General features: G+C 37.3%; 1 non-coding gene across 1 annotated transcript; it reads right to left on the minus strand.

Moving 5' to 3' along the window:
- Positions 1 to 334: 334 nt before the first annotated feature.
- On the minus strand, positions 335 to 467 carry LOC129679080 (small nucleolar RNA SNORA17). Its single transcript, XR_008720504.1, has one exon. It is a non-coding gene; the product is annotated as a small nucleolar RNA SNORA17 (small nucleolar RNA).
- Positions 468 to 22283: the final 21816 nt, after the last annotated feature.

The following is a 22283-nucleotide window of genomic DNA, read 5'->3' on the forward strand; positions in this document are numbered from 1 at the left end:
TAATGTGGCCCCAGGCCTGCATGGCATCAGATTGGTGGTCATCTCAGTCTAGCTGCTCGTCCATGACCCACAGCATTGATCTGATGGTCATCTGGGGCTTGCTCCTAGCTGAGACCCACCTTAGTGGCCCCATGTGAGGGTTGTCTGTCTTGGGCTCACTCCTGCCCTTGGCCCACAGTCCCACCCAGGGTTCTTACAGAATCTGGCTCTCTTCCTTCCTTGGGATCCTGTCAAGGTCTGTGTGACACTGGACTGGTGGTCCTCTCGGGATAGCTCCCTGTCTGGAGCCCCTAGTTCTAGAATGGTGGTTGTCTTAGGCTTGCTTTACTCAGGAACTCTTAGGCGACTAATTCAGATGTTCACCAGTAAGAAAGCTAACTGTAGACATAGCCTCTCTCTTCTCTGCCACTTACTTGCTGACAAATATGTGACAGAGCAGCCATACCTGCAACGCCTCTAGGAACAACTATTTAGCATTATTAAATTTACCTTTCCACTATGGTATCAAAAATTACATGTAAAGATTTACAAATTTTATTCCTGTTACATCTTCCCTACAATCTGGCCAAGTAAACTCTCTCAACTGTGCTCAAATGGAGAACTATTTCAAAGTTATAAATGGTGTTTAAAATGTTCATCGCTATAATCCATAAAAACAAAAAAAGGGAGACTTACTTTAGCAGAACACTTTCTAGTGAAATAAGATTTTAAAGCACAGTATAGCTTGAGTAGTTATTAAAAGACATTGAAGCAAAACCAAATAGGAAGAATTTATGCTTCTTAGTGCTTTCCTGATTTTTTTTTTCACTCATGTTGAAGCAAGATTGCATCTGTGCTTTTTCCAGTTTTGTGTGTCAGGTAAAACATAGCAGGGGGTGAAATGAATTCATCTTTCTGTCTTCAAGTAAACTAAAAGCAATTTTTGTCTTCCCATGTGGTCACTTGAGGTGCTTGTCATGTTCAAGCTAATGATATCAGGCACCCTCAGGTTGTTTAAGTATTCATGAAGTAATTAAATTCTCATTAACATATAAATAAAAGAAAACTGAAAACAAGTTTAGCAGGCACCTAACATCTGTTCTAATGCTTTTAAGTATTAAAATTTGCCACACAGAGAAGGAAAAGTGCATTCTGTTCAGGGAAGTATTTTGCATAGATTATTTATAGAAACTGTAATTAAACTGATTTGGCATATTAAAGGAAGTTAACAGCAGAGGATTATTTAGATACTTTATTGGTCTCTGTCACCTAAATAAGGAATTAAAATAGATATGGGAAAAGAAAAGTTATGTTTTGTTTATATTTCAGAAAAATCACAAGTCATTGAAATTAATTTTTTAATTAAATTTTATTTTATTAATTACACTTTATTCATTTTGTATCCCCCCCATAAAGCCCTCTTTCCTCCCCTCCCAGTCCCACCCTCCCTCTCCCTTCTTCACACATGCCCCTCTCCAAGTCCACTGATAAGGGAGGTCCTCCTCCCCTTCCATCTGATCCTAATCTATGAGGTCTCATCAAGACTGCTTGCATTGTCCTCCTCTGTGGCCTGGTAAGGCTGTTCCTCACTCAGGGAGAGGTAATCAAAGAGCCAGCCACTGAGTTCATGTCAAAGACAGTCACTCTTCCCCTAACTGGGGAACCCATTCAGATACTGAGCTACCATGGGCTACATCTGTGAAGGGGTTCTAGGTTATCTCCATGCATGGTACTTGTTTGGAGTATGAGTTTCCTAGAAGACCCCTGTGTTCAAATTTTCTGGTTCTGTTGCTCTCCTTGTGGAAATTGTGGTACATCTACACAATGGAATATTACTTTGCAATGAAAAATAAGGAAATCATGAAATTTGCTGGTAAATGGTGGAATCTGGAAAGGATCATCCTGAGTAAGCTGTCCCAGAAGCAGAAACACACACACGGTATATACTCACTCATATAGACCATATAACATTAGGATAAACCTACTAAAATCTGTCCATCTAAAGAAACTAATCAAGAGAGAGGACCCTGACTAAAATGCTCAATCCCCATCCCAAAAGGCAAAATGGATGGACATCAGAAGAAGAAGAAAACAGGAAACAAGCTAGAAATCTGCCACAGAGGGCCTCTGAAAGCCTCTGCCCTGCATACTGTCAAAGCAGACTCTGAGACTTATGGCCAACTGTTGGGCAGAGTGCGTGGAATCTTATGTAAGAAGTGGGAAATAGTAAGACCTGGAGAGGACAGGAACTCCACAAGGAGAGCAACAGAACCTGAAATTAATTTTTATCTCATGTAAGATAGTTAAATTCTAATCTTTAAAATCTTACATCCAACTTAACCCTCAGTCCTTTTCGTTATACATTATAAAATGTTTTGGGTGCTTGTGATAATCATTTATTCCATAAATTTACCCTATTCATAAGTACAGATGATTTTCTGCATAGAATTTTCTAAATATGAATTCATTCAAAGTTGAAGTGGAACACATTGTCTTTCACTGTGATACTGCTGTTTCTTTCCAATTTTTACTCCTACTTGAGTATTCATTACTATACGTATGTCATGAATATAAATTTTCAAAATCTTTGTCATTATATTTTCAAAATTAATGTACATGTAATTCTTGCCTGTCAAACATAAGGTCTAGATTTAATCCTTAGTAGAGAAAAAATCATTTATTTTATACAAGGTTATTCAATAAAAAAGAAAAACAATTACGCATTTATAATTCTCAGTTATAATGGATTTGTATAACAAAAGGTAGATTAAGAAGAAAAACACAAAGATTATATTGAAATCACTGAAGCCCAGAGCATGATATCCTAACTTTTAGTTCTGAGGAAAGATGGAAAGAAATCTGAATATGAAGGGTACTTGGGAAGAGAAAAGAGCCCTTCACACTGTAGTCTTATTGAAACCTCTTACTGAGAGTCAAGAATTTTGGCATACCTAACAAAAGTTCTTTCCACAAAGGTATAGTTAATATAATAATGTCCAAAACATCAGTTAACTATAGATAAAGATACGGTTTGAATTTACACCATTCGAGTTTAAATTAAATTTTTTCCAGAACACAAGTAATTGAATTACATTTACCAGAATATCACAAAGAAAAATATTTTTTTTTTAACATGGAGTACATGGAGACAGATCCATGTCTTAAATCAATTCTATCTCAGTTCAACAAAGAGTCTTTGTAAACTTGTCAACTTATGGTTTTATCACATAAGCCTGGACTTGCCTCCAATAACCTACTAATTTTTAAAAAGTCATAAACTCTTTAAACACAATTTCAGAAACCACCAAAATTGTGTAGTTAAGGATTGTTACCAAATGCAGGCATGGCTCTCCTTAGAAATCGGTATCCATATCTTAACTGTGCACTCTTTTTAATTTTCTTATACTTTCTTCATGCTTATACATAAAACCTCATTTAATTTTATTGTCATAAACTTTAAACTTACTTCATGCCACCTCATCCTGAAATACTTTTCTATAGGAAAGTAATGATTACAGCACCCTCTTTGTAGAGATAAATGATAAAGAGCCTTCAGGCTATTATAGCCATCATCATGGAGCTGTTTTTTTCTGCTTCTAATAGTGATTTGGCTTGGGTAATACTTCAAATTAAAGGGAATTAAAAAGGCTTCAGAAGCAAGCCTTTTTCTGATACTTTATTTCCCTCATGCAGTCTGCTGCTGTAAGGTCGAGGGAATTAGAATTTCTCTTTAAATGATTCAGAAAGATAGCTAGCTTTGACAAGTCTTGCTGATGTTCTCTCCTTCTTTTTTTTTTTTTTTTTTTTGCCAATCTATAGTTTAACACATTTAGGAATTTCCCCTTGTCTTCATTCATAGATCATTGAATCATTGAATTCTTATGCTTTTATTCTCTTTCATAACATTCACAACTACATTATTAACTGTGTTCTTACTATCAATGAAATAAGTCCTCCTTCCCATGTTCTTGTATAATATCCTTTTTATCACACATGCATTGGTGAGAACAAGAAGTACTTTGAATTTAAAGTTATATGCCATATCAAATTTTGTTCTTCATTAGTATACTCCCAGAGGAGTGATTGCAAATGCATATCACAGTAAAATTGTTTTTTTTTTAAAAAAAACTGGATGCTTACTTCCAGCTACATATATTTATTTAAGGTAATTCAGCATAAAAACTGGTGGGACTTAATCTACTATCCCTCTTCAAGCTAATAAAAAAAAATGGAAACAAAAACATACTTAGCACGGAACTTGCTGATCTCCTTTTTATATATTCTCAAGAAATTATTAAATAGTAGTATTGAGAGAAAAATGGATTCCCTTATAGTTTGGACAGAGGGCGATGAACTATTTTTCTCCTTCTTTGCCACAGCCCTCTTACAATTTGTATAAAATGATGAGAAGCATCCTAGAATCCACAGTAAGAATGTCTAAAGGGTTCAAAGGTTCAAATTTATGGGTTCAAAGTCTCATATTTTCTTACAAAAATTAATTTTTATTCAATTTTTGTGCTGGAGAAGTAGTACCTTAAATTTTTTTATAATTTTGAAATAGGAAGGTACTTAATTTTGTGAGATATGTCATTAACACTGATTTTGTACCTGAAAAAGTTATTTGTTGGTATTTCTATTCCTCTGACGGATATAGAGTAGAAGGCTTGGCATATATTAGAAATTGGTACATCCATACAATGGAGTATTACTCAGCAATGAAAAATAAGAAAATCATGAAATTTGCAGGTAAATGGTGGGACCTGCAAAGGATCATCCTGAGTGAGTTGTCCCAGAAGCAGAAAGGCACACACGGTATATACTCACTTATATAAACATACAACATAGAATAAACCCATTAAAATCTGTACATCTAAACAAACTAAGCAAAAGAGAGGACCCTAACTAAAATTTTCAATCTCCATCCTGAAAGGCAAAGAGGATGGACATCAGAAGAAGAAGAAAACAGGAAACAAACTAGGAACCTGCTATAGAGGGCCTCTGAAAGCCAGAAGAAGAAAACAGGAAACAACCTAGGAACCTGCCACAGAGGGCCTCTGAAATCCTCTGCCATGCAGACTGTCAAAGCAGATGCTGAGCCTGATAGCCAACTGACAGGCAGAGTGAATGGAATTTTATGTAAAAAGTGGGTAATAGTAAGAGCTGGAAAGGACAGGAATTCCACAAGGAGAGCAACAGAACAAGAAAATTTGAACACAGGGAACTTCCCAGAGACTCATACTCCAACCAAGGACTATTCATGGAGATAACCTAGAACCCTGACAATGCAGCCACTGCTGATGAGAACTGATAGACTAAGATCAGAAAGAAGGCAAAGAGGACCTCTCCTATCAGTGGACTTGGGGAGGGGCATGCATGCAGAAAGGGGAGGGGGAGGGTGGGACCGGGAGGGGAGGAGGGAGGGGCTTTTGAGGGGAAACAAAATGAATAAAGTGTAATTAATAAAAGTTAAATAAAAATTTTAAAAAAAAGAAATTGGTATTAGCTACAATTCTTGTGTGCCTACCTGTTTAACACATTATTTTATAATCAACAATTAGATGATATTGGCTTACAGCTAAATGTAATGAACAAAGGAAGTCTTTTAAGAATATCTCAGGAGCCTACCACAGAGGGCCTCTGAAAGACTCAAACTAGCAGTTGAGTTGCTGAGATGCTGAGGCTCTTAACCAAACTTTAGGTAGAGTGCAGGAAATCTTAGGAAAGAAGGGGAAGATAACAAGACCTGGAAGTTCAGGAGCTCCACAAGGATAGCAACAGAACCAAAATATCTGGGCACAGGAGACTTCTGAGAGTGATACTCCAACCAAGAACCTTTCATGGAGATAACCTAGAAACCCAGCTCAGATGTAGCCTATGGCAGCTCAGTATACAAGTGGATTCCCTAGTAAAAGGAACATTAACTGTCTCTGACATGAACTCAGTTGCTGGTTCTTTGACCACCTCCCCCTTATGGGGGACCAGCCTTGCCAGGCCACAGAGGAAGACAATGCAGCCAGTCCTGATGAGATCTGATAGGCTAGGGTAAGATGGAAGGGGAGGAGGACCTCCCCTATCAGTGGACTTAGAGAGGGGCATGGGAGGAGATGAAAGAGTGAAGGTGGCATTGGGAGGGAATGAAGGAAGGGGCTACAGCTGGGATACAAAGTGAATAAACTGTAATTAATATAAAAATAAAAATTCAATTAAAAAATATATCCTCTCCAACCAGTGTCTGGCTAAACCAAAACCCACCCTATCAGAGAATGCAAACCCATGACACTATGAATGATGCTTTGCTAAACTTGCAGACAGGAGCCTGACAGAGTTGTCCTCTGAGAGACTCTACCCAGCAGTGCCTCAGAACAGATACTGAGACTCACGACTAAATTTTGGGCAATGTGTAAGGAGTCTTGTGGAAAAGTGGTAGGAAAAAGAAAAGGCAGTGGATGTGACAACTGTACGAGAAAATCAACAGAGCCAACTAACTAGTTCCCAAAGGTGGCCTTGTTGAAGTAATTGCTTTGAGGGTTCAAAAATCCATGCTGTGCCCGATGTTTCTCTCTTGGCCAGCTGATTAGGATGGAGTTCACAGCTAACTCTCCAGGTTCATGTATGACCTCACATCCCCATGCCCACTGCTGCGGCTGTTCTTGCAAGTTTTACTGTTGGATGAGACATGAGGCACGAGGCAACCTCAGTTCAGCAAGACTTTGTGTCTGGTATAAAGTTCTGAAATCTGCCCTGGGATGGTCTGTTTTTTGATATTTAACATAACAAAACTTCGAAGGAAGTTTTCTTATGACAATAATCATAACAAAGTTTAAGTCATGACTATGTCGAAACCCCTTTGCAAAACACCTGAGAACTCTTTCTCATTGCTGAACTCTATTGATTGAGAAACATTGCTTAGAATACAGGTTTAGTGAAGAAGTATTTGTAAAATAATAATAATAATAATAATAATAATAATAATAATAATAATAATAATGTCAAACTCTTTTGCTAAGTACATGGGTCCTCCTTCATGAGAATGGGTTCTATTGAATAAGAAAAATTGTCAGGATTGTTGGGGTTTTGTCTGGTGCTATGCATTCATTTGTTAAACATCAGCATCCAAGATCTGGTGACAGCCCAGAGTATCACATGCTCATGTACACCAAGTGATTTTGTATAAATTTTGCTCCACAATATTCCCTGACTAGTTTAATAAAGTGAACACCTATACCTATGCAGAAGAAAAGTAGGAAGAGCTTAGGTTCCCAGAGACCATGAGTCAAGAGGAGATGATGAAATTGAAGAGGGAGATGTCACCATGGGTCTGTATGAGCCATGTACGTGGCCATGAGGGCTGGCCTCATAGAACAGAAGCAGCTCAAGCAGAAACAATTATGGCAAATAACTTGGAGTGTGTAGCTGGGAAATAGTAAATAGCTTAGAGGGTTGATATCTGCCTAGTTGTTGTGCCTTAAAGCTTTTATAAATCTAAAAAGTCCCTGTCTTGATTATTTGGGATCTATCTGGGACAGAGAAACCATCTAGCGTCTACTATGCATTCCACAACACAGAATGAAGGATATATGGGTGAGGTCTGGCTTTATATAGAATAGCACAAGTTACCTGGTTATTAAGCAACATCCACCCTAGCCTTCTGGGTGAACATTTGTCAGTTTCTCTCACTGAAGAGAAAGCCTGCACACTTAACACATGATTCTTCTGGTGTTATCTGCAATCTCACAAGCTTTCTATTTTCTAGACCCTGTCACCATGCTCCACACCATGATGCTAACAAATCGTATGTTAAGTAGTAAGAAAGCTCTAAACTAAATATTTTCTTTTATTATAAGAGTTGACTTGGTCTGGTTTCTCTTCACAGCAATAGAACAGTGAATAAGAGCAATATTACCATGATCTCATTCTGGTGTTCACGAAAATCCTTGGTCTTTGTGATCTCTAACAAAATATCTTAGATTGATATGATTATATAGCTAGATAGATAGATAGATGGGTAGATAGATAGATAGATAGATAGATAGATAGATAGATAGATAATAGATGATTGTAGATATACAGATAACATTTTTAGTAAAGTGAGCAACTTCAAGTAATGAGAGTGGACAAATATCAAGGGACCATGTCTAAGAATACCCCAAGATACAGGATGAGATTGAATAACAGCTACAGAGACAACTTGGCAGGGCATACTCAATAAATCCTAAAGACAATAGCCAAAGAAACCATTATGGAAGAAAAAAAATCTCAAAGGAAAAAAATGAACAATAGGCAGGGAGACTATTGTGCCAATTTATCTTTTGTTTGGAAGCTTTATATTATTTCTTAGAGTCTTTAGAAGAGTGGCTGAGAAAATGACAAAGACATAAGGTTATTGCAACAAAGGCATAAGGGCCTGTGTTCAAACTGTCAGAACCAACATAAAAAAAATAGGAATGGCTTCTGTCTGCAACTATAGCAGAATATTATTAATAGTGTCAGGGGTGTCAATCTTAACTGTCAACAGAAAGACTTTGCACAGCAGCTGATGAAAACTGATGCAGAGACCCACAGATGAACATTAAGTAGAGCTTGGTGAATCCTGTAGAAGAGAAGAAAGACTGAAGGAGCCAGATGGGTCAAGGACACCACAAGAACACAAGATTCTTGTAGTGCATTGGCCAATTAGTACAAGCAATATAGACAGATAACAGAAAGCAATTGTGGAGTCTCTTTATCCAGTACATAGATGTACACATGCACCTACACGGATGCATACACGTGTATTTGACACTCTCACATGTGTGTGTGTATACACACATAACATCACAATTAAAAAGTCACAATGCCTCTAGACAGATCCCTTACATAAAGAGCTTTGTCTCTTACATGGATTGGATAGCAAGACCATTTGGTTTAACTCTTTAAAGGTATAAATATACACATTTGTGTTGAAAATAGATTTATTTTATTTTTTTATATTAATTTCAATTTATTCACCTTGTATCCCAGGTTAGCCCACTCCCTCATAGTAATACCTGGAAGGGACAGGAGCTCTAAGAGGAGAGCAACAGAACAAAACATCTGGGCACAGGGGTCTTTTCTGAGACTGATACTCCAACCAAGGAACATGCATGGAGATAACCTAGAACCCCTGGGTTCTATAGCCATGGGAACAGGGACTGTCTCTGACATGAACTGATTGGCCTGCTCTTTGATCACCTCCCTCTGAGGGGGCAGCAGCCTTCAGGCCACAGAGGAAGACAATGCAATCATTCCTGATGAGACCTGATAGGCAGGGGTCAGATGGAATGGGAGGAGGACCTCTCCAATCAGTAGACTTGTAGAGGGAGGAGATGACGGAGGGAGGCTGAAAATAGATATTTAATACAATATATTCTGATTTTGGTTTTTCCTCCCTCAATTCCTTCTCCATTCTTGTTCTTTCCTACATTTCTACATCGATTTGTTTATTTAATTTATGTGTTTAGTAACTTTTCTGCATGTATAATCATCTACATGAATGGTTTATGTAGAAATCATAAGGATCAGAGTAGGTGTTTGAATGGTTGTGATACACTATGATTTAGATGGTGGGAACAAAACCAAGATACTCTGCAAGAGCAGCAAGTGTGCTTTATGCCTAGACAAACTGTTCTTTATCAGAAATCTTCCTGTGAGATAGCAATCTCAGGATCTTCTTTTCGTTAACTAGTGTAGAATGCCATGTCTTCACTTAGGGCAAGAGATTTTACTCAGATCCCATTCTGTTATTCACTGATAAAAGTTCCTACAAATGATTTTACAAGCTGCTAATTATAAGAGAGGGAATCTACCACCTAAGACCTTCATGCTTCCAAATATCTGACCAGAAATCAGCCTTATCAGTTTCAACTTCTCCTGATGCTTCCCCTAGGGCAGTGATCTCCAAATTTTCATTCTGTACTAAACCTTTACTCTTCCTTGGTGAAGTAGAGCATATAATTTTTTGTCTTTGAAAATCCGTGTCCAGACAAAGGCCTTTACTACACTTTACTTTTCACTTGTCTTCTACTAAAGAATTCTTCATATTTTAGTATGTCATGTCTAAATGTTTACAGTAGTTAAAACTATGTAGTTTTACCATCATAAAAGTTAAAAAAAGATTGCATTGTTTACATGTATAAATGGTACCTAAGGAAAGAAAAAATTATAATAACAAATAAAATCCACTTAAAAGTTAATTTTCATGCTACGTTTTGTAATTTCAATATTAAATTTCACTGTCAAAGTCTCAAATTTGATACATAATTCGAGGACTATGAGTCAGCTATTCCATACTATGAAATAAAGTAAATCCAAAACAAGGAAAAGAAAATATCACAAAAGCAAGAAAAAACATGAACAAAGATTTTTTTATTAATTTTTATTTTTTATATTAATGACAGGTTATTTACTTTGTATCCCAGGCATAGGCCCCTCTCTCCTTCCCTCCCAATCCCACCCTTTCCCCCTCATCTCCTCCCTGCCCCTTTCCAAGTCCACTACTATTGGAGGTCCTCCTCCCCTTCCATCTAACCCTAGTTTATCAGGTATCTTCAGGACTGTCTGCCATGTCCTCCTTTGTGCCCTAGCAAGGCTGATCCTCCCTCGGAGGGGGGGTTGTAAAGGAGGTAGTAATTGAGCTCACGTCAGAAATAGTTCCTGTTCCCCTTACTAGGTAACCCACTTGGATACTGAGCTACTATGGGCTACATCTGAGCAGGGGTTCTAGGTTATATCCATACATGATCCTTGGTTGGAGAAATAGTCTCATAGAGGATCCCCATGCCCTGATATATTTTGTCCTTGTGTAGCTCCTGTCCTCTCCAGGTCATATTAACACTACCTTTTATCATGTGATTCCCTGCACTCTGCTGAAGGTTTGGTGATGAGTCTCCGCATCTGCTTTGATACACTGCTAGGTAGAGTCTTTCAGAGGCCCTCTGTGGTAGGCTCCTGTCCTGTTACTTGTTTTCTCCTACTTCCCATGTCCATCCCATTTGTCTTTCTAAGTGAGGGTTGATCATCTTACCCCAGGTCCTCTTTCTTGTTTATCTTCTTTAGGTGCACATATTTTAGTATGTTTATCCTATCTTATAGGTCTATATAAGTGAAACAAAAACATCACAAAATCAAGAAAAAACATAAACAAAGTTTTAAAGAACATGTTTCTGAAGAAAAACTTAAACTAGGATGGATAAGTATAAACAAAATGTTGAGGGTAGGATCTTTTGTACTAATGTTTCAGTCCACTTATGTGAGTAGACATTTAAAAAATAATTGTTTATTTTTAGTTCACTGAACAGCTCAAAAATATAATTGTTTATTTTCATTAATTTTTAGAGAACTTATTATAACGTCATATGATATTCACCTCTAGCTCTTCTCCCAATGCTTTATGTTCTCTCTTCTCTCCTCTCTCTCCCTTTCCTCTATTTCTGTCTGTATCTCTCGGACTGTCTCTTTGTCTTTCTGTGTGTCTCTGTCTCTTTCTCTCTGGAGGAAGGCTCAGGCCACCATTGGATCCCAGGCACCCCTCACCCACTGCAAAAGGCTAAGTAGGTACCCCAGCTCAGCCCCAGGATCAATCGAGCTGCAGTTGCTCCTGTTTTTTATTTGTTTGTTCTTTATTTTTTTTATTAATTACAGTTTATTAACTTTGTATTCCAGCTGTAGCTCCTTCCCTTTTCCCCTCTCAATCCCACTTTTTCTTCCATATCTCCTTCCATGTCCCTCCCCAAGTCTACTAGTAGGGGAAGTCCTCTTTCCCTTCAGGACATTTGCAGAGGTAGAAAACAGGGAAAAGGACAGAAGCCTACCACAAAGGGCCTCTGCAAGACTCCACCTAGCAGTGTATCAAAGCAGATGTTAAGACTCATAGCCAAACTTTTGGCAAAGTGCAGGGAATCTTATGAAAGACAGGGGAGATAAAAAGACCTGGAGAGGACAAGAGCTCCACAAGGAGAGCAACAGAACCAAAAAATTCTGTGCACAGGGATCTTTTCTGAGACCGATACTCCAACCAAGGTCTATGTATGGAGATAACCTAGAACCCCTGCACAAATGTAGCCCATGGCAGCTCAGTCTCCAAGTGGGTTTCCTAGCAACATGAAGAAGGACTGTCTCTCTGACATGAGCTCAGTGACTGCCTCTTTAATTGCCTCCCACTGAGGGGGAACAGCCTTCCTAGGCCACAGAGGACAACAATGCAGCCAGTCCTGCTGAGACCTGATATGTTAGGGTCAGCAGCTGCTGTTGATGCTCACCCTGCTTTTGTTGGAGGGAGTAGGAGAGAAACATGGTGGTAATCCCCTTAGGTAGGAGAAGGGCAGCCACCACCTAGGACAGGCTCTTGAGCAGAGACCATGGAGGAGAACTGTTATGGGGTTACCCAACATGGCTCACTCAGTTTGCTTCTTTTTTTAATTAAATTTTTATTTTTTATATTAATTACATTATACTTGCTTTGTATCCCAGCTGTAGTCCCCTCCCTCATTCCCTCCCTATCCCACCTTTCCTCCTTTCTTTATACAACTGATGATAACCTTCTCATAAGTGGCATTGCCCACAATGGGCTGGACCCTCTCACATCAGTAAAATACACCACAAGTTTAGCAGTAAACCAATATAATGGAGACATTTTCTCTGTTGAAGTTCCTCTTCCCTGAATGTTCTAGTTTTTCCCAAACTGACAAAAACTAACAAGTACAGTGTCAAACTTATTTCTAATTACTTATGTTTATACTCATAGACAGATGATACTGTCAGTCTTAACCAGGGAAATCTCTCTTTCTAGTGAAAGGTGATGAATGCAGGGACACATGCCTGCTGAAGATGCTGAGAATAAGTGATGGGTGAGTGTGTGCCCATAAAGAAGACATTTCACACTCCCTCTGCCCCTGTAGGTCACAAGGAACATTTATATGAGAGGAGACAGAATATAATACATGGGAGCTGAAAAAAAAATAAAGTAGAGGATACTCTGTTTTATGGGCATTATACAGTATAAACTAGAGGAAACTCTGTTTTATCGGCATTATGCAGTATATTCAGTTATAAACTTATTGCACATGCACCTGCCAACATTGAGCCTGAGCAGAAATGTCTCTGTCAATAACCACCCACAAATGAGAGAAGGGCACAGGAGACTATGTCTATTCACCTCTACTGATATGTTTTGAAGTGTAGGGGGTCACTGTTATTAGTTTTCTAACCATTTTAAGCTCAGTAGGATACAATGGAGTATTCCAAACTAATAGATTTCTTGATTAAACAACTTGGCCCTCAAAGCAAAACAGAACCACATGAGGTCATATATATATATAAAGGGGTCATATATATAAAGAAGTTGATTGAGACTGGAAGATTGAGACAAATGTAACCAGAATTATATGCATATGTGACTAGGCCAAGGGGTGGGGGGAACAATAAAAATGTTAACAGTATAGTTTCCTTCAAACATTCATACATGTCTAGTCACTAAGACCATCATTCCAGAATATATGCACTAAGCCCTAGGAAGGAAGCATCATTATCCTTGAATACACAAAAATTTCATTTCTAATAAACACTGTTGGCAAGGAAAAGAATTTTGTGTTGTCCATGTGTAATATAATAATTCAGGTAGCTATATAGGTAATTTCATTAGTAATCTCTTCTATGACACTTCATCATTCTTCCTCTCAAAAAAAAAAATGCCATTGGAAACTATTAAGTGATCTTAGGGAGACTGAGTGGAGAACCCTGCTAATCCTCTGTATTGAGTAAATCCTCTATATTTTCCCTGATGGTCACTATTTTTGCTCTGAGATGTTAATGAATTTCTACTCACAGAAGAATCTTTCTTTAAGGTGTATTATTGCTACAGATAAAGTCCAAGGAGTGCTGTTTCTTCTAGTTCCTATTATTTCTTGTTTCTCAACTATCCTAATTTCCTTTCTGTCTGACTCTGGAAACTTCCTTGGTCGTTACTCAAACTTATTCAAAGACAGATTTATCTCTGTTTTGTTAGGAAAGCCAAAATAGCATATTTTTGTATTTCATGTAAATACTAAAATTTTGCACACGAAAATATATATGTCTAATTTTATTTAGAAATTAATGATGGAGAAGAAAAGGCTGTGGAGTATATTAAAAGAATTCTTTTAAAAAGACTTTATACAAAAAAAAAAACTAATTTGCTTCAAGACCCTCTATTCTTAGTGCTCAACACAAGCTATTGATGGCATCATCTATGTTAATAATAAATAAAAATTGTATCCCAAGAATTTCTCCTTCCTTACTCATTAAATGGATTTCGTATATATTTTATTCTTCCTTATTGTACTCTGAAAAAAAATGTTATGATTCATCACATTCCATATTTGCTGTCTTAAAGATTATTTAATCAACAAATGATTGCTGTTTGGACAAGCTAACCTCCTTTTATTTTAATATACCTGATGATATACACATTGAGTTCCTACCTAGTCTCTTTACTCTGCCTTCAGCCTCTTCTAAATTAAGTAAAAGACTGTTAAAGAGATTGAAAAAAAACTATATTATGGCCTTCAAACAGACAATAAAGGCTATTTTTCTGTGACTACAGCAATTCTTATATTCTACATATTTAAAATATATATGCATTTATATATAAAATCAATCTATTACTCTTGGCAAATTATTGGTGAAATTGCTTTGTATTATTAGTAAACTTCCCAACTTTCTGGCATGTTTCTTTAATGCTAAAAGATAAGTATTGTGTAATATTTTTTTCCCCCTGTGGAGACAAAGCATACACTTCTAACTAACCTGGGATAGGAAAAACGCAATAGACCAAAGTAGAGATACTACCAAAATACAGCATGGTGAACTGAATTATATTGGGTTTACTTACAAGACTTTGAGTTTAGGGTTACTTATGGGAACAGAAATGACTCAGAGAGATGCATCTCCAAAGTCTACCACAACCTGGGTGACAGTTCAAGAGCTGGGAACTGGAAGAACACTGTAGACAGCTAAACAAGTTAGTGAATGTCCTTTCAAAGTGCCTTAGTTTGTCTAAACTTTTTTTAATTAAAAAAAAATTACAATTTAGTCATATTATATCCCAGCTGTAGCTCCCTCCCTCAGCTCCTCCCAATTCATCCTTCCCTCCCTCTTCTCCCATGCCCCTCCCCCAGTCCACTGATAGGGGAGGTCCTCCTCCCCTTCCAACTGACCCTAGCCTATCAGGTCTCATCAAAACTGTCTGAATTGTTTTCCTCTGTTTTATGGCAAGGCTGTACCCTCTCCCCCCAAGAGGGAGGTGATCAAAGAGCCAAGTTCAGCTAGATTATGCTTTTTCCAAGCAGCTGGTCTGGTCTTCTTGGCAGCGTGGCTTATCTGAGTGTCTTCTTTGCATCCTAGTTTTCTGAGTCTTTGCAGCTCTATTCTATTCTCAGAGAGACTCTGAGTTTTATTGCTTACTATAGTGGTAGTAAGAGTGAGGAGGGTTAGAGGTAGTGAATTTGGTCAGTTTCAGGAACTTCCTGAAGATATTTTGTTTTTTACCTTCTTGCTTAAGGAACATTCCCTGTAGAATGGAATGTTTCAATCTTGGAAAAAACTGTTATACAACAAAAGGTTAGTATATAATTTATACATTGCAATTCATAAATTTTATATTCCCTAGAATCTGTTTGGTTATATATAAGGAGAACCCCATTTCCCTTTTGTTTTGATTTCCTTGAATAAAAATCTATATTTTGCCTATTTCATCGCTCAAGGGAAATTTATGTACTCAAACACCTTAGTATCAAGACTATGAATTGATCAATGGCTTTTTTTCCTAGTACAGTGGTTCTCAAACAGAAGCAATTTTTCCCCCTGAGGATACGTTGCAATGTTTAAGATGTTTTGATTGTCACAACTTGAAAGATATTACAGGCCTAAGCTGCCGAACACCTTTCAATGCACAGGATTCTGCAAACACAATTTATCCAGAACAAAGTTTCAAAAGTCTTCAGTTTGAAAACCTCATTTTATACAGAAACAGCACTGTTATAGTATGCCACCCATGTGTTTTCTATTATATTTTTACATTACCTGAATGAATAAAATACAATTATGATTTGTTTATTCATTAACTTATTTATGAATACATAGTTGTATATCTCTGTATTGCTAAGCTTTTCTATTTCATGCTGTAAATTGTTGATGTATTGGAGTAATTACAATGTACCAGTGTTGCAGGAGTCTTTCTCAAGAAACAGGGTCTTAATTTGCAATACAAATTAGTAGACATTTACTGTACATCTATTATAAGTAAGGATTCATGAAGACTGCAAATATGTCTAGATGAAATTTTCTTTCATGCCAGGGGCTTAACTAGTGAAATCTTTTCCAATTAGATGTTACAATTAAGGTGAGAAAATTTCTGTTATAGGAGAGGCATAAAAAATGAACATGTATGGGAAAGTTGAAGGAAGGCATTCTCCCAGAAACAGCATGTAGAAACTTTGGAAAATGAAGTGGAAACTTCTGGTTTCTTTGAATACTGAGTTCTGTTATATAATGCATGCTGGGCACACGAGGTTTTGCCCAGGTTGGCCTGTGGGAGGGCATCTGATGTCTTGCTGGGAGCTCTCACGTGTGAAGGGTGTCACTTTGGCCAGTTGAGAATATCCGTGGATGGACCCTGGGGAGAGGACATACATAGATGCACATTTAAAATGAGACATTGCTTGTTGGATGGACAGCAGTGCACTGATCTTCGTGCTTTGACACTTAACTTTTCAGAGAGAAATGTTCCAGAGAGCCTCTCTGGGCAATCCAACTGGGTCTTTCTGCGTTTTCTGACTTTGTGTTGTTGTTTGGTGTTGGCCTTTGGACCAGACTGCTGGTATCTTGTCACCTGAGTTTGCTAATTCCCTAAAGTCCCATTGACACTAATCAGCAGGAAGTACATAGATATTTACAGTCCTTTCCCTTACTAATCTCCTACTTATGATTTCAGGGCCTTGGAAAGGAGGTGAAGGTACTTAAGAACCCTATATAAAGTAGGTAAAAATCTAAACGTACAGGAAAATAATGTGATAGTGTTCAGGAATAGAAAAACAATAGAATCAACCTTTTAAAATCTACTGTAAAGATGAATTGATTGTGTTGATTGAACCAGGTGGATGTCTGTGGTCCATGCTGAAGCCAGAAACGGTGTAGAAGTCCATGACTCATGTTTCCACAGACTGTAAAGGCCATGAAAGCGTTGTTTTGCAGTGTTGGTGATGACACAAGACTCACAGTTGAGAATGAGAAACAGAATAGAAGGCTTTGGCAATGCACCCCTCACACACACACACACACACACACACACAAACATACAGTCTAGACAGGTTGTTAAAGAAAATTCTTAACAATTATGATAGGGATGCTGAAGTGTATTTCTTTATAGTTGATGGCTTCTGGAAATGGTGGGATGGAGAACAATTCAGTTTTAGCCAAGGGGATGGCCAGTGGGAGTTGGCCATGCTCCAGGGAGCATATGGCCAAAACAATTTGAACTTGGTCTTTATTTTCTTCTTCTTTTTTGTGTTTGTTTTGAGAGAGATAACCAAGGTAGGAGGAATGGACCTGGGGAGACTTGGAAGTGAATATGACATTATATGAAATTTCCAAATTGGTAATAATATTATGTTGCAAAAAAAAAAAAAAAAAGAAAATTGACTAGTAAGTTTCATGTGGGAAGTGCACATTAACAATAGATTTTAGAGCATATGAGGTAGTAAAGTACTTGCTGTGCAAACGTGAGATTCTAGGTGAAGATCACCAGTGCCCACAAATAATAAAATAAAATAAAATAAAATAAAATAAAATAAAATAAAATAAATAAAGTTAGTATTTTGGTGCACACCACTACCTACAGCAATAAGAGGCAGACACATGGGATCCCACAGCAGTAAGAGACACAGATACTGGCTAGCCAGTTTGAGCTAGGATCAGATAGAATTGGAGGAGGACCTCCCCTATCAGTGGACTAGGGGAGGGGCATAGGTAGAGTAGAGGGAGCAAGGGGGGGATTGGGAGGAGACGATGGAGGGGGCCACAACCAGGATACAAAGTGAATAAGTTGTAATAAATAATAAATTTACAAATAATGCTGCTATAAACATGGTTGAGCAAATATCCCTTTTGTGTACTTGAGCAAACTTTGGGTATATACCTAGCAGTGGTATAGCTGGGTCTTGAGGAAGCACTATTCTTAATTGTCTTAGAAAGTGCCAGATTGATTTCCAGAGTGGTTGTATCAGTTTACATTCCCACCAGCAGTGGAGAAGGGTTCCCCTTTCTCCACAACCTCTCCAGCATGTGTTGTCCCTTGAGTTTTTTATCTTGGCCATTCTGATGGGTGTAAGGTGATATCTCAGGGTTGTTTTGATTTGCATTTCCCTGATGGCTAATGAGGATGAGCATTTCTTTAAGTGTTTCTCTGCCATTCGATATTCCTCTGTCGAGAATTCTCTGTTTAGCTCTGTTCCCCATTTTTTAATTGGATTACTTGGTTTGCTACAACCCAGATGTCCATCAACAGAGGAATGGGTACAGAAATTGTGGTATTTTTACACAATGAAATACTATTCAGCAATCAAAAAGGAGGAAATCATGAAATTTGCAGGCAAATGGTGGGATCTAGAAAAGATCATCCTGAGTGAAATATCCCAGAAGGAGAAAGACAAACACGGTACATACTCACTTATATAGACCTATAAGATATGATAAACATAATGAAATCTATACACCTGAAAAAGATAATCAAGAGAGCGGACATGGGGTAAGATTATCAATCCTCGTTTAGAAAGACAGATGGGATGCGCATTGAACATATGACAGGAGTCTACTGAGCGCATTTGAAAGACTCTAACTAGCAGTGTTTTCAAAGCAAAGACTCATGACCAAACCTTTGGCAGAGTACAGGGAATCATAAGAAAGAAGGGGAGTTAGTCTGATGAGGAAAGGATAGGAGCTCCACAAGGACCAAAGATATCTGGGCACAGGGTCTTTTCTGAGACTGACATGCAACCAAGGACCATGTATGAATGTAACCTAGAACCTCTACTCAGATGTAGCCTGTGGTAGCTCAGTAACCAATTGGTTTCCCATAGTGAGGGGAACAAGGACTGTTTCTAACAGGAACTCAATGACTGTCTCTTTGGCCTCCCCACCCCCCGAGGGAGGAGCAGTCCTGTTAGGCCACGGAGGAGGGGGAGGAGGGCTTTGCAGCCAGTCCTGAAGCTATCTGATAAAAGAGGATCAGATGAATGGGGAGGAGGTCCCCCCTATTAGTGGACTTGGCAAGGGGCACGGTGGAGATGAGGGAGGGAGGGAGGGACTGGGAGGGAATGAGGGATCAGGACATGGCTGGGATACAGAGTTAATAAAATGTAACTGATAAGAAAAAAATAAAATTCAAAATAATAATAATAATAATAATAATAATAAATTTAAAAAACTTAAAAAAAAAGCAAGCTTTATATTAAGTCACAGACCGTTTCTCAAAAAGTAAAATAAATGTGGGACTGGGAGTAGATGAGGAATGGAGCTACAGCTGGGATACAAAATGAATACATTGAGATAAATAATAAACACTAATAATAAATAGTTTTACTTGGAAGGATGAGACTGGGAAGGGAAGAGGGATGAGGTTTCAATCAGAATGTAAAGTAAATAAAAAATAAATTAATTACAAAATGTACATGAAAAATTGGAGCAAATTTGGACATCACAGGGTTTGTCCTAGTATTTATTTTGCATTTTCTTAGGAAGTAGAAATATATTGTGAGTTTAAATCTTATTCAGTCACACATTAATGAGAATAATATACTTTTATCTGTATTTTATGATTTTTATAAACCTTCAGAAACAACATGACAAATAGTTCTTGTTCTTTGTATGAAATTGTAAGAATAAAGCCTAGCCTATTTGCTTTATGTAAAAACTTTTCCTGTTGCTTTGTGAAAAGAAAATGTTTGCTTTCTGTGTCATTAAATGAGAATAGAATTCCATCAATAACTTATTTAGAAATCTAGATAGTGTCTAAAATGCCCACTTCAATGACTTTCCTTCCAGAAATTTTCATGTTTATTATTAGTATTAGTATTAATATTCATACCGAAATCACAAGGTACAATTATCATGTGCTTTAAACATCCTTAGATTAAATAACTATGAGTTAATGTTAGTTATGACAACATGTTCAAAATATATTGTTCTAAGTGGGTTCCTTAATAAGGGGAACAGGGACTGTCTCTAACATGAACTCAGTGATTGGCTCTTTGATCACCTCTCCTGATGGAGAAGTAGCCTTACCAGGCTACAGAGGAAGACAATGCAGCCAGTCCTGATGAGACCTGATAGGCTAAGGTCAATTGGAAGGGGAGGAGGATCCCCCCCATCAGTGGTCTTGTGGAGGGGCATAGGAGGAGAAGAGGGAGAAAGGGTAGGTTTGGGAGGGGATGAGGGAGGGGCTACAGCTGGGATACAAAGTGAATAAACTGTAATAAATAAATAAATAAATGAATAAATAAATGATATATTGTTATTTTTTATAATATAATTTTTAACAAAATAATGAATATGACTTTGAATTTGCCATCTGATAATTTAAGCATCAATATTGAAACTATTACAACTTGACTTTTTAGTAACCTCTTATTTTCAAAAAAACTTGTGAGCTTCTGACTAAGAACTGTGAGATTTAAATGGGATACAAAATTAATCACATGCAATTATTGTAGACAAATACTACATAATTTCACATTGATTTAAATTATGCTAATCAAAAATATTTGGCAATAATAGAAAATACTTAATCTTGAATATATATTAGAATTGATTGTGGCATTTTAGAAAGATATTGATCATTCATAAATACAGTCTCTGGAAGACTCAGGATGCATTTTTGAAAAAACATGATTTGTGATACCTGAGGTATTTCTACATACAGCTGTCATTCCCATTGAATTCATTCTTGTTTGCTATTCAGTGATAAAAAAAAATCAACATGGTAATTGAATCATCTTGTACAGTGTTACCTTTTCACTACAGAAATACACAGATGTCTCTATAACCCGGGCCTTTGATCTGTACAGGCAGTGTAAAAAAGTACTTAGGAATTATTACCTGCTAGAAAATGAACATTTTGTATCTATTAAAACCTCAAAGCAAAGAACTCTTAGAAATAAAAAAAAAAAAAAACACTTTGGAAAGGGAGTAAGAATAAATGATAGGAAAATAATTTTTACCAAATATTTCACAACTGCAGAGGTGAGGTAGTAAATAGAGTAATAATAAAATTCAGTACTTCGAAATCATTAACTTTGTGTCAAATGGTAACTGAAGCTTTGTGAGTAGAAGACTCTTAAGTGGCGTGGTCAAAGTTATGCAGCATTTTAGCACTAGAGTTAAAAAAAGGCAATTTAATGAAATGATAATAATCACAGGTAGTTAAATAGAGAAAAAAGCTCAAAATTTCAGCATTATTGGCACGCCATTAGAACCAGTAGTGCCTATAATACAAGCTTTCTCATGCTTGAGAAAGAGTTAGTCATGCTTTCTCACGCAACACTGATTCAGTCAACTATCCTTTCCAGTTTGCATGCTGATACCTTGCAAGGTTATTGGAACAATGTGGTCGGGATTTTTGTTTTATTTTGTTTTCTGAGAATTCTGAGCCTCTTTATTAACAAGCATGAAGGAATGAGATTTTGAATTCTTAGCATTGTAACTTACAAAGTCATTTCATTTGAGAGAGAGTATGGTGGGAGTTTCTTTCAATATTATTATTTTTTTCAGTTGAGGAAATAACAGGACAAACAGCACATTGAAGCAAAACTGTTTTCTTTCTTTAGCATTCATATATATGTAGTGTATTAGGGTTGTGTAGCGGACCCTAAGAAGCAGAATAAATGGATATGCATACACATATACAAATATATACATTTGTATACATATATGTGTGTGTGTGTGTGAATTTATTAAATCAGCTTATATTGAAATTCTAGGAACAGCTGCCTCATATCAGAGAGGCAGAGGACCAACATTTTTCAGTATATAGGATGGATGTCTCAGCAGTCAATCCCACTTTTGACCCAATGATCTAGCAGGTTCTTAAGAGCTGTTCTTCTCAATCAAAGAGGGGAGAATTGAAAAGCAGTTCTAGCACCTGTGAAGAATCAGCATCAGCACAAGTGGAGAAAATTATACCAGCAACAAAATGGAAAGTCAAGAAAGCAAAAGGCAAATTACCTTTCTTCCACAATGTGGTTTTTATAGAACCTGCT

The sequence above is a fragment of the Psammomys obesus genome, unplaced genomic scaffold (genome assembly GCF_907164565.1).
Source record: "Psammomys obesus unplaced genomic scaffold, mPsaObe1.curated_primary_1811, whole genome shotgun sequence".
Taxonomy (NCBI): domain Eukaryota; kingdom Metazoa; phylum Chordata; class Mammalia; order Rodentia; family Muridae; genus Psammomys; species Psammomys obesus.